Here is a 13,956-nt window from a genome sequence, read left to right as displayed (position 1 = left end):
GACCCGAGCCAATACAACTGCCACTGCAGGAGGGAGGGAGGGAGGGACACACACACACACACACACACACACACACACACACACACACACACACACACACACACACACACACCCCTAATCTTTGCATCATCTGCACTTGGGCATTGTGTGTTTGGGTTGGAGTGTCTATTTGACACTTTGCACAGCACATTGTGTAAAAGAGAGCTGGCTTCGCTCCTCACCTTGGTTTCAGTCCAGAGAGTCCCTCAGGCCATTGCTGCAAGACGGTAATGCTGCGAAACCTTTAAGCATCGTCCACGTCTCCCTGCTGGAAGAAATAACAGTACAGTTGGCGCGTACAGTACACGGAGTACATCAGTACAACTCATTACCATGGTAGAACAGTGTATAGTAAAGGAAGGCTTTAGGTTTGTGCTGTGGCATTTTTGTACTCCAACAGTCACATAAGAAGACATAAGAATATATTCAGGGCCACAACTAACATTTGTTGTCATTATCGACTCATCAAGACAATAATCAGTAGATGGTCCAAAGTGATATTTTTCGTGAGAAAACTGTTGCAGATTGTCAATCAACTAAGTGATTCATTGTTTCAGCTCCAACTATATTAAAGACAATTTTCATGTTTTTGCATTTCTTATATACGCTGTAACGGAACAACAATGCTTCAAAAAAGGTAAATATTTGAAAACAATACCAGCCCACAGTAATACCGCTCCCCACACACTGAAGACAAGGACCGCTCCCACGGAGGGATCATCACAAAGAGTCAAAAGTAAACCGTGCGACGACATAAACATAAATAAATATTGAACCTCATGCCGTCCATGTTTCATCATTAATTTGCACAAGAAGCAAAACTACTGTAAACTCCCACTGTGTAATCTGGACAACATCTGCATAGAAAAATGATCACATCAAAGTAATACTACATAACAGCGTATTACTAATCATACTGGGAGTTCTCACAGCCGAGCCCCACTGAGTAAGCTTTACTGACTCATGAGTTTCAATACACACACACCCAGACGCCCGCCCACGCCCGCCCACGCCCACACACACACACACACACACACACACACACACACACACACACACACACACACACACACACTAGTTAATTAGAAAGAGAAAAGTTACTTCAACACAAAATGCTGTACTTTTGTATTATAAGTCAACATAATGCAAAGCTAAGCTATATGCACCAAAATGTCAAACTTAAGTTAACTGTTAATGTGCTTCAAACTCTCAACGAGTCACGTTATCTGGTGCTAACGGTTTGCATTAAGTTAGCATAAAGCTGCAAGTCGTTCCATCTCCTTGGGGACCTGAAAGCCTATTACATTGTGTCTTTTTTAATCATGGAACACAATTAATTAGACAGGAGAAAACTTTCAATTTTTAATGATATTCCCATTTGGATAATTAGAAAATTCCACTGGTAACTCAAAAGAAAGGATTCCGCTCGACTTTGATGGAAGAAGCTCCCGATGAACGGCCGCTGTGGAAGAACCAGCCAGCCCCCCCCTTTTTGGCCTGGGTGACTTCTCCCAAATACCTGCCAAAGTGAGCCAGCTGAGGAATGCACTCACGTGATGTCATGTTCTGGCATAACCGGAGAGTAAACCAACTCCTCCCTATTGAACCGAAGCCATGCGGAAAGGTGATATTCAGCATTCTGAAACCGCCGCTACACATTCACTCAAATAGCCGAAATCTGTGATGCGTCGGGGAAGGTAACCACATGTACAGTTTCAATATGAAATCTTGATCTATATAGGGTTAATCATCAAGTGTGGTAAAAGTATAAAATAGCTGGTGTGTCTTGAATGCTACAGTCAACCTCGTCTAAATGCACTTTCATAACTCTGCGTTTCTCAACTCCACCTTCCTCTTTCACTTTTCCTTTTTCTGCATAACTCTCAGTTCTCATCCTTTGGAGGAATTTCCTCTGAGCTTTAATGCCGTCACGTGCTCGGTCCGGCCCTTGATCTGTGCACTGAGTGACAGAATAAGGCAGAAGTGTGAAAACACTCCGTTGAGCTCGTTGAACAGTAATCATTTTCAAAAATCGCCAAACTGGATCAAAACACTTCCAGCTGACAGATCTTTACAAGGAGAGAAGTCTTTTCTTTGTATAGAAATGTAATTGGTAAGAAGATCCACTTAATGATAGCGATTCCTCTCATCAAATTAATTCAGCGATACAACAGGAAGTATTTAATCAAAAGGTTATAAAATAAAACTATTGTTTAGCAAGCAAAACCGAGGCATCTGTCATTGTAGCGGCTGTTGGTGCGTTAGCCTGTGCTAACGATTAACATACTTTTATATGCGGGTTTAATGCTCCACGCGAGACAGCATGAGCAAGGTTCACAGTATGAGAGCAAACCGCCTCTCACACATTAGACCAGCTGAGCCCATGCCAGCTCTTCCTGTGATATTAGCGGTGTGATCCAAGACCAGTGGCGAGTCCCATTAGAAGCACCGCCTGCACATATGCCTGCACGCCAGTGTGCACATCGCCAAACCCACACGGGTACAGAAGAAGTTCTCAGGAAAGACCTGCGGAGCTTTCCTTCCTTGACGGGCTATTATACTTGGCACGGAAGAGCTGAATGACACACGGTGGAACCTAAACAAAAACACACCACCCTGCCAAGACTGTCACCGAGCCTCAGCGGCAACATTAATCGAGTTTCATGTTACCTTGAATGCCGGCGTGACACAATCCATACGGCTACTTGTAAAATCACAGTGAAGCCTCTTTAAAAAAAAATAAATAAATAGAAACTCAAGCACAAATATGAAAAGTCACAAAAATAAATGAATCTACACACTCTCTAGAACCTGGCACGGGGTCGTGGGAGTGTTTCATTCACAGTCCAACCATCTGTTAGTATTTAAAGGAGGTCAAAGATCATCGGGTTAGAAGTTCAAGCTCCCATTAAACAGAGTGCAGACCTTTAAACTGTAACTAAATCGGCAGTTTCACAATTCAGCCCAAAAGCTCACATTATCGTTAATGTTGTGACAAATCTAAATGATGTGAATTGTGAAACTGATCAGAAAGAAAACACACTGAGTGACTGAATGAGCAGAATCATCAAGGGATGTGAGCAGAAACGCTGCCTGAAGCCCAACCTTGGGTGTCGCTGTAATCCCCTCTCTCTCCCCCAGAGTTGGCAATGGGCTCCATCCGAGTAAAAAGGCTTTGTCAACCGGGCTGAGCTAATAATGCTAATGATCCGGCTAATCAGGTTGAGATAGCACAAAAGGGTAGATGGTTCATGTGCTAGAAATTGACCGTAATGGCCAGGTCGCCGAAAGGCTAAACACCAATGGAGCCGCTCCTTGGTGCCTTTTCAGGAGCCCAATAATGGCCTTCAATCCAATAAGAATCAGGGCTGATGCCCATCCTAATGAAAACACCTGGCTGTTTAGCTCTAGTTACACCACGGTCTGGTCAAGACCCTCATGCTAACCAATAATCAATTGATTTTTGGTTCACATAAGAGCAACTGGGAGGTGTGCTAAATCCCATAACCGGATTAGTCTGCCAAACAAAGATCTCCTCAAAGTATACATGTTTCGCCACAAACGGGGCTTGTGACAGCTTATAGGTTAAGAAGTATTGTTTTATAAGCAGCGGGTTTAAACCCATGGACTGGCCGTAACAATCTAAAATGTACAGCCTCAGTTGCGTGTCAGGAAGCCCAAGAACAAGACGCCCATAAACGTCAGAGGTGACGCTCAACAGTGGAATGACTGGAATGTGGTTGAACAGGTTTTCTTCTGGGGAGATGTTTAACTGTACAGCTTTAAAGCACAGAAACGATACCCATGATCAGAAACACCTTGATATATATGGAAGAGCTTTTTTCACAACAACCTCTTTAAAATGTGAAAAAAAAAAACTGCTCTGTAAACTCATGTTTATCATTTTCATCTGAAAATGAGTGTGAGCTTATATTTGACCTATAAATCCTCCTTCAGCCAAAAAGTGGAAGCATTGTCATTAGGGATGTTAATAATTCATAATTTAACTGTTAACCGACAGTAAGAATCTCGACCGATTAATGGCATCAGTTAATATTTAAAACAAATGTAAAAGCTGAGCAAAACTCAAGAGAAACGGCTTGTCGCTGAAATGACAGCAGCAGGTTCGTCGTAAAGGTCCGCCCACTTTAAGTGAGCCCGGGTCGCTGCTGTTGCTAGCTTGAGGCTAACTCCTTACACCACAATCAGCAGATGGCAAGACATGGGAACTTGTCTTGATGCAAGCTGTAGCATTTCTTCACCGACAAATGAACTGTAAACACACGGTTAGGTTCATTGATATAACGTTACTGCTAACGTCACACTCATCGTCTCTCTCTCACCCAGACAGTCGCTATCAAAAACTGAAAATGTAAATGTTGATATCTTCTTTCACCAGCAATGCAAAGAGGGTTAGGAAGATGAGGGCTGCTAAGGATCTGCACTATTTGGACAAAAAAAAAATCCTGTAGCCTTAGTGACATCGACATACACAGATACCCTCCTATAAAAAAACAAATGTATTTGTTACACGTGGGCTCAGATTTTGCAGCAGATTTCAATGGGCTGCTCGGATGTGCCGGTGGGTGCGACCCTGTGTCAGGTGTCGTCACAACCTGTTGCTCAAATGACATCCGGTTCCTTCAGCTGTGACCTCAGGGACAGTAAACGCACGTGTACTTACCGAAATGAGACCCATAAGTTGTTGTAAAAAGAAGAAGAAAAGAGCCATGGAAACGCAGAGAGAGAAGGGATCAACCTTTGTACACGGCATCTTGTGACTCGTCTGCATGTCAAATGCACATCTATTGTGCCTGTGTGTCCACCATCTTTTAAAGCGGGTCACAGTTTGTATGGAATTAGTTCCCGTGGAGGCCTGAGGCCGTACAGTGGAAGGCAGACTCGGGATAAGGAGATCAGCCGACACAACTGTGTCACTTTATCAGTCAAAGACTTGAGACAATGTGACAGGCCGACGCTCAGACGCACACACAGTGTCTGGCGATTCTGCAAAACGCGACTAAATAAAAGTGGATCGGACCAGATTTAAATTAGGGAGCAAGAAAGAAGTGCAGACGGTCCTTCTGCTTATTGAAGCAACGTGTGAGAAGGTTAATAATCTGCAGAGGACGTTTCAGGGGATGACTTTAAACCCCGGCATTACCTGATTAAGAGCGCTGCCGCTCTGACAGTAGAACATGTAATTGGACCAGACAGAGCAAAGAGTAAAGTGAATAAAGTGAAGCAGCGCACCCCCCCCCCCCCCCCCCCCCCCGGCGCTAAAACGCTCGCTGACAACCAGGTCAGGCAGACCCCACAACGACGGATATTTAACCTTTATTGAGAAAGAGAGACAGTTACGAATAATAGCTAAAATTATGTTTTTTTTCAAATAACTGATACCAATAACACCCACAAAGTAAATCTGTTCAGAAGTCTCCAGAATGAACGGTATTAGACAAAAGGAGGAGCACACTGCCGTGCTTCTATCTTATCGAGCCGCTGACCACTGATGAAACCGTGCCGGGTCAGACGGGACTCTGGTCTTGGTGTCAGACACGGCGGCACGTCTGGCTGCTCCTCGTGTGCCTCCCTTACATGATGGTGTAGCAGAGCTTCCCATAAGCACCGGCTGCCAGGCAAAACAGCCACTCATTTAAGTCCAGCCAAACAGGAAACTGTGTCAACGTAGCAGGCCCATATGAGGAACATTTAGGCCACGGCCCAGCCTCACACTGCCGCTTTACAAGAAAGAAATGTCCTGGAACACTTTTGTTTTTATTGCCGTTGACCAGTTATACAAACTAATGCCAGATGCCTCAAATAATATCAAAGAAAAATATGCTGTAATGGAATGTCCTGCGGTAATATGACCAATGGTGAGTGTGAAGATAAGATGGTTAACGAAGCAGATTCACATGACTTGAGTAAAGTGACTCACATGTTATTTTTAGATTATTGTATAATTATTTTTTATTTAAAAACAAAACATAGGCTTGGGATTTTGGATCTAAAACATGTTTCCCTTAAAAATCACCTTCTTTATTTACCTTTAAATAAGAGTGAATTAATGTTTCTAAATAAAAAATACATTAAACCTCACAGCGAAGGTTTCAGGAAATAATAAATCTTGAGTATGAAAGTTCTGATAAGTCAGGAATAGGCATGGTTTTAAATATTCAAAGCTATTTACAGACAGTGTGGGCTAAAACACACAAGAAATCTAATTTTCCTTTTTAATAATACACTCCATATTCCACAAGATGGAACAGTGGTGACATTAGAACCCACCAAGCTGGATACTTTTTCCCCACTGGCTGACTAATCCATATCCTGGTGGAAAGCTCTGTGGTACAGATGCAGAAACACACAGCGCACGGCAAAGATATCCAACTACCGTCGCAGCTCTGTATCCAACTAAATTGGAAGGAACTCCGAATGACGTGCTGGGCACAGCTCGCTCGCTCGCTTTTGCACCCAAATGAAACACATACTGCAGCGTTGTAACTCTGCCATGGCAGGTGTGTTCCTCAGGACCAAGAGGTTCGGATAAGTGGTTAATAAACCGGTTAATTCTTTCATTTCTACTTAGGGTCAAGAACCTTTAGATACTGTCCGTCAGCTTCTGTAGCATCAGCGCAGCGTCACGGCTCGGTCTATCCCGTGTCGTCTCTGATCCAATGATGGCCTTTGTTTTGCACTCCACTGCCAGATGAGATGGGAGGCGGTTTTGTTTTGACGGCCCACATCAGGTGCCAAAACCACAAATCTCTGGAGTAAAAGGCATGAATGGAAGCATTTTGACATGCAAACAAACGCATACCACACACTACACGCGGGGCAATTATAGGTAATTTGGCAGTCCTGTTAGAGGGGGGGGGGGGTGATAAATTATGTTGAATTTCAGTCTGTGAATATATAAATCATCCTTTATGTTGGTATTCACAAAAAAAGGAAAAGGGTTAAAGATACTCTTTCTGAACAAGGACACAAATGGCGTTTAACTTACTGACAGTCACCATCGTTACCTTCAGTGTGGTGGGTGAGTTCATGACATCTCAATTTCTAAAACATGTGTACTGCGTGTTCATTGCTCGGAGAAGGTGGAAACATGCTTTCTTTCCCCCTCTAGCCCACGGTAAAAAAAGAGACCTGCTGTATTTGATCTATTTATTATCATCCCAACGATGCATTTATCACACTTGCAGGTAGCGTCTCTTCAGTCCATATTTAATTCAGAAAACTATTGCTAGACCACTTGCTAAGAAAAATAACGGCCGCATGTCCATCAGGTAACTTCATGTAGAGCTGAATTACATGCACACCATGTTCACCTATTATTGCTGGTCGTTTCACCCGCCGTTTGTGGTTAATTGTGGGAGTTAACGGGGCGCGATATGAGGCTCGTGAACCTGCGCAACATTTTATGCTCTTGTGATTAATAAAAGGAAAACAAGTACTTCAGCCAATGGGGCTGTGCTTAATCTAGCCATAACGTTAATCTACTGTGTTCCTGAACTGTACAGTATGGATGGGAAACACGGGTCAGCTGAGGAGATTCCCTACGCCGCTAAAGACAGTAAAGATAAAGCAAGCAAAACCATATTATAGGTCAGTAAGGGAACACTGCTGAGTCAGCAGCGAGCGAAAGACAGAGAGAGAGAGAGAGAGAGAGAGAGAGAGAGAGAGCGAGAGAGAGAGAGGGAGGTGGGAATCATGCTGGTCGGAGTTTGACCCTCACAATGTGTACAGAAAGGAAAAGCCTAAAACCGAATCCCCACATTCCTCTGGTTTATTACGAGTGAGTGAGAAATGCTGCTGCTCTGCACATGTCATCCCGTACCGGCGTAGCTCGGCCCGCGATACCGCCGTTTACCTCCATTCCACAAAAAAGATGGTGCACCAGATTTTTCTCAGGGGGCAGATTCACGCTGCATATTTTTTGGACCACCCACCCAACTCCACCGGGGCAAGCTTGCTCAATCCAAGTTCTCCCTCCCTCTGTGCCAAGGATTCCACCCTGGCCAGTGGGAAAGATGCCAACCACATGCTAGCAGCCAGTGCCACAAACGCCTTGAAGGGAGTGTTCTTATGCCTGTCCAGAAAGTCCTTCATAACCTCCATGTTTAAATGACTTTTTAATTTATTTTATTCCCACAATCAGATCAGTGAATTACTATGCAAAGCGTGAATGCAAATGGAGGTGCCGATTTCAAAAACAGCAACAGTTATTAGATCTACTGTGTTGTACAGCTAAGCGATTCCAGCCTCGCAAAAAAAAAAAAAAGGGAAAACAGCTGCAGAAGCATTGTCACACAGTCATGTGACCTCTGCCGTCTCCCCTGCTCAGGCCCGACTGGCTGAGGGCACCTTCTTTCGCAATGAGCGGCAGACGCCACAATATCATCTAGCTCGGGAGATCGATATGCACTTCGCTGTAGCTGACCTACATAAGTGGAGGAGCGCGGACCGTCAAAATCCTGTGAGCCTAAAGATCCACGGAGTCTCCGTGGGAGCGGAGCATGAGGCGGTGTGAGGTTACTACTCTCAGTTTTTTTTGTTTTTTTTTAAAACATTACAGATTCAACAAACCACATCATTCTAACACAAACCGACTGCCACGGAGAATTACCCCACCTGGAATACTATCACAGACGAGCCAAGGACACTTCCACAGGGTTTGTTTGCCAATATTGAGCTAAAATGTTCCTGAATAATTGTTCTGGAAAGCGAACTCTTCCATGGCCATTCACTGCAGACTGCATCTTTTGAAATTTGGGCTCTATTTTATCAGCAAACAACTGTGATGACACAAGAACCCCTTCCGGTTCGTCTAGAGCAAACCCGGTAGTTTAGCTTACATCTGACAACCCTTCTCTTCATTGTTAGAGCTCCTTCACTAAAAGCGCTGTCCTTGGATGATTTCAGTTCAACCCAAAAAGAGACCCTGTGCCCGGCTGCTGTTATCAAGACGGGACCTATACTCTTAGCACAGATAGGAAGGGGGGGGGCTGCTTTGAGGTCAGCCAAACAACACAATGACAACACGCCTTGAAGCAGAGCACGAGTAAATAATCCGGCTCCTCCTCTTCCATGTCGAAGCCCTCTCAGCTCTCCATCAACCATCTCTGACGTCTCTCCTCTCCTCCCCCCCCCCCCCCCCCCCATCCTCTCTCCCTATGCTGTAAAAACCTGGCCATTTCCCCACAGCTCATCCCTCACGCCCACCCAGGACCTGTCACACTGCTGTTTCCATGACAACACTAACGCAGAGACAGCAGGGTGAGATGCCCAGTGAGACAAACAGATACCCGGGGGGGGGGGGGGGGGGGGGGGGGGGGCAGTGCATCATGTCAAGAATATACCGTGGCCCTTACAGGCATGTGATGGACAGATAACACGACGGAGTCTGAGCTGTTACAGCTTAAACTTGACGAGAAGACATTCGGGTGTTTGCTTAACCCGTCTTTCTTCCAGTTTGGTATCTCTTCAAATTTGAAAAGGAAAAGAAAATGCAAATAGTTCAAGTCTTCTTTAACTGGTCTGGTCATCGTGGTTTCCCCTAAACGTAAAGCAACCCGTAACAGTTTATCCTAACATTCGGGTTTAGAATGGAATTTGCAGATTTGATCGAGGGCAGAAATACTTTCCAACATCCTTATGAAAGCGCAGATTCCTGCCAGCTCTGGATGTTGTCATTTGACAAAGAAAAAAGAAAGGAGTACACATATTAAAGAGGCTGTATGAGACAGAGGGGCATGGTGTTGTTCAGGAGCTGGACGCACTAAGCGGCAGAGACAGGGATGTCATTTTCCAGCCTGGTTCAAATGAGTCAACGTAATGTTGTTCACCGCGAGAAGTGTGTGGAAAGAAGAGGAGCCGGAGTAGTTAACTCGTAAAAACCTGCTATTTTTAGGATTCATGTCGAATTGAAACAAAGTGTCCTATAGATTGGTTAGCTGTCATACATTTATGAACTTCAGCATTAAGAATTCTCCAACATAGGACTTCTTAGAGTGAGATCTGACAATAAGTATTTTAATAAGGTATTCAGGGCTGCAACTCATGATTATAAACAAGATATTACACTAGAAGACAATATATTAAAGATTGGAATCTACAACCACAAAATCTGGCTTTTTAGTTTCTAAAATGTTGCCGATTAATTTTCTACTGAAGAACTAATCGATTAACTGACGAATCATTCCAGCAGTAAATGAGTCTAAACATCTAAAGGGGAGTTTTTCATTCTTCTCAAACTGCTTATGATTCCAGTGGGGCCTTGGTTACAAGCCTGGACTAAGTTCAGCTTAATGCCCCAATAACAACTGGCCAGAATGACCCGGGGTCCTTGTGTGATTTAAGTATTCATCCCAACATCTGTGTGATGTAGTTCATTGACTTTAATACACAAAATCTGCATTTTTAATTGAATTTACTGACCAAATCCTATAGATTATCCCCAGATATAACTAACACATAAAGGCATTATGATAATGCTGTGTAACTAGATGAGACTACTGATTGTGCACACATATTTCAAAGTGTCAATCAGTATCAACTGCAAGCATGATTCTCACTACAGTCTCCCCTCGAAAATGAAATAACATTAAATATATATATATATATATATATATATATATAAAGATGTACAGACCTCAGAAATAGCATATTTGTAACTTATAATTTGTAAGCTTAAAAATCTGTGTTGAGTGTAAAGATTGTCTCATAACAACACACATGAAAAGTCTGCATTAATGTCAAAGCATGTCTGACATAATTACAAAAACACAGGATGTAATTCTACATTAGTGGGTGCGCAGCATGAAAGAAACTCATTAGCGGACTATCATATTAGGCCAACAGTAACAGTCAACAACCCGAGAACTGGCAGCGCACGCTACAGAACAAGGGTCAAATGATTACAGTATCACTCAGGTGACGCAACAGAGCGAGCCTATCACAGGGCAAAGGTCGTCGATTACAAGATGAGAGGCTTGTTTCAAATAGCAATAGAAAAACACTTTGCTTTGTTTTATGGAGTCGTGAAGACACGTTGAACATGGGCGACCGAAAAGAGCTGCACGACAACAACACAGAAGGTTTGTGTGAAGGAAGCAACAGATAGAAAAACATCTAGTGAGCAAGAGAGCAAAGACAATAATGTAGAGATTGCTTCCAACCCTTGTGACCCGCTGACACACACCTGTTGCTACAGCTGTATTATACAATGGGCTAAAGGCAGATAATTACTTTTAGGTAACACACTACACTAACTGTGCCAAGTCAGTGTGAAAAAAACAAAACAACCTCCAGTCAGTTATCCTTGTATAAACATCCACATCCTTGCATAAATTCCGGAATTGTCATCATCCAAAACACAGTCGTTCTATTGTACTGTTTAGTCGAAATGACACAAACCACATTTTTCCTTGCAGCCGCCAAGAGCCTGTAATATGAATCTGAACAGAAACTAGAGTGCTTACACCTACGATACAAGCAAAGTAATACTACTAAACACGCTGTACACGTATACTGTTGGAATGCATGCTTTCATCTGTGCAGGACTGCATTCTTTGCAACTAGGGGAGGCGCCACATGCATGCCCCGTGACCGTGTCCTCATCTCTCAAAATGAAAAAGTATGAACCACATGCCATCATTGTTTCTTTTGAATTCCTTGCGTTTACATTCTGTGTGGCTGCCGGTAGCGCGGACTGAGATCCAGCCCTGAAGTTGCAGCTGGACAACATATCATATTAAAAGCTCACGTCGGTGATGTGACACCGGTGCTGCTGTGCACCATCAGGTGGGCAGAGTGATGCAACAGAAACTGCTCAACTGGTTCCACGAGATGAGTTCCTGCAGCATTACCCGTGAGGAGCGTTGACAATCACCGACATGGCACAAGCTGTCTTGCCTGTATAGTCCCGAATCAGTCAAGCAAGGGGGCCCCATAAAAGGAGTGCAACGCAGGCACAACAAAGCAACACACAAGTCAAAACTCTCGGTAGCATTTGCCCCCTTCATACTACATGGGCACCTTCAGAGAGAACCTTCTGTATTTAATTAAAAGTCCTGTGTCCGTTTACGTCTCACACAATGAAGCCCCCACGTGAGTGCCACGCAAATTGTGTTGTTAACACATAATTATAAGTTGTATGACGTGTTGGGAACGCAATGCCACAACAAACTGGAAGCACCGTTTTTCCTCCTCCGAGCTATGGAGCGTGGAGGCGCGACAGTTTTGGGGTTTCTCGTCCCCGAGTGCAACTTTCTTAACACTTTAGTCCAAATGTTTAAAAAGGCAAACCTTTCCCTGGTTAAAGTGCTCGCGTTATATAGCTCGGCTGCTACATACAGCCTAGTAGTAGAGCACCTCGACGATGCATAGTAACACAAGAGAAACATTAGTTCAGCAAAAAACAACGAGAATGGTCCATGCACCCTGAACACACTGAGGAATGTAATAAACTTACCTAGCAAGTAGCATTTTTTTAATACCACAAAAATAACCAGGAAAGCAGCCTGCTCAAACACATGCTGGTAAGAACTGTCCTGACTCACTCGTTTATTCTGACAACGACGTACCGAGCAGCCAGACTTAGCCTGCGGCTAATCAGCTAGCATGCTAACTACGTTGCTGCTGTACTGGCGAACTTCGTCCGGTGTTGTATACACGGTCACCCGCTCACTCAGCACAAAAAAACAAATAATACAGTGACATATTAAAGTATTGTGCACGCTATATTTGTATGTCACACCAAATGTATACGGAAGTCACCACTAAATAAAAAAACCGGCTGACAAACATTGGGAATAACTCGCTTGCAAAAGCTCGCTAATTGAGTTCGCTGCAGAAAACACTATTGACACAGGCAGCGGGGTTAGCCGAGGAGCTAACAATGCTAACGAGCTAACGCCGAAAGCGAGAGCCTGTGCCAGACACAGACACACAACCGAGATTGAAGACCTCGCATTGGATCGGTTTTTTTTCCCCCCCACAACGAAAACACTCACGTCCCGTCTCGGCAGCGAGCACCAACACGTGTGGCTACTTACGATTTAATACTTTCTGTCCGTGTCCTCGTTGTTAAATTCCGTTTATCAGACGCCGCTCTGACCTTCGCGGTAGTGAAACAACATTTCTGCTGGCTAACTGTGCCGCCATGTTACTCCTGCTGTGCAAACCAATGCTGAGTGTTTATCTGGAGCTGGTAGCTGCTATCCTCCCCCACACCAAACCACATCACGGGGCTTCCAGCAGTATCAACTCAGCAAACCCTCAACGCTGATTTACCTGTTAAAGGATGACACGATTCTTCATATTTGATCGAACTGCGTTCATTTGCTGACATTTAATCTGAAATGAAAAAAGCCACTGACAGTTACTTAAAGCCCCCACGATGTCACGACTGTCAGTATCTAATGTTTAAATGTATGTTGTTATTTAAGAGGTGGGGAAACTATGACACCCCCCCCCCCATCCCAACTCAGATTTACCAATATAGTGAAAAAGGGTGTTTAAACCAATACATCTACACTAATGGAAATACTGTTTACCAACATGTTTAAGCTCATGCAGATGTTTACCTTTAAGAAATATGATGGTAAAAAGAAAACAGTTGAAGTTGCCCTTAACAATATGTTTCAATTTCAATTTAATCGAGTTCATTTAAAGATAGAGAAATTGTAACTAAACGGTAAAATAACGTGTTTTTTCATCAATCACTGTGTAATTTTGTTCGCTATTTTACTAAATTAACATATTCAAACGCAAACGGCACGCTAACATGTCAAGCTGTAGACATATTACAAGTAAGCGTGTCCTAGTTTAGGTGCCTTGATTTACTGCGTGGTCAACTATCCATAGATCAAACAAGCGAGGAGGCGTTTTCTCTCCCCATTAAAACGTGTG

The 13,956-nt window shown here is 43.7% G+C and overlaps 1 protein-coding gene across 4 annotated transcripts in view; it reads right to left on the bottom strand.

Annotated features, from left to right (window-relative positions):
• Positions 1-13,266, bottom strand: part of ncoa2 (nuclear receptor coactivator 2) — a 52,393-nt gene extending 39,127 nt beyond the window's left edge. For all 4 annotated transcript variants that reach the window (XM_068708154.1, XM_068708156.1, XM_068708155.1 and 1 more), the window contains exons 1-2: positions 13,101-13,266; positions 222-307 (exon numbers count right to left, since the gene is read on the bottom strand). The gene's annotated coding sequence lies outside the window, so the exon portion shown is untranslated. The remainder of the gene's footprint in view (positions 1-221; positions 308-13,100) is intronic.
• Positions 13,267-13,956: the final 690 nt, after the last annotated feature.

The sequence above is a fragment of the Cebidichthys violaceus genome, unplaced genomic scaffold (assembly GCF_023349555.1).
Source record: "Cebidichthys violaceus isolate CVI_PGR_0920_01 unplaced genomic scaffold, fCebVio1.0.p SCAF_135, whole genome shotgun sequence".
Taxonomy (NCBI): domain Eukaryota; kingdom Metazoa; phylum Chordata; class Actinopteri; order Perciformes; family Stichaeidae; genus Cebidichthys; species Cebidichthys violaceus.
This window is presented reverse-complemented; position numbering and strand designations above follow the sequence as displayed.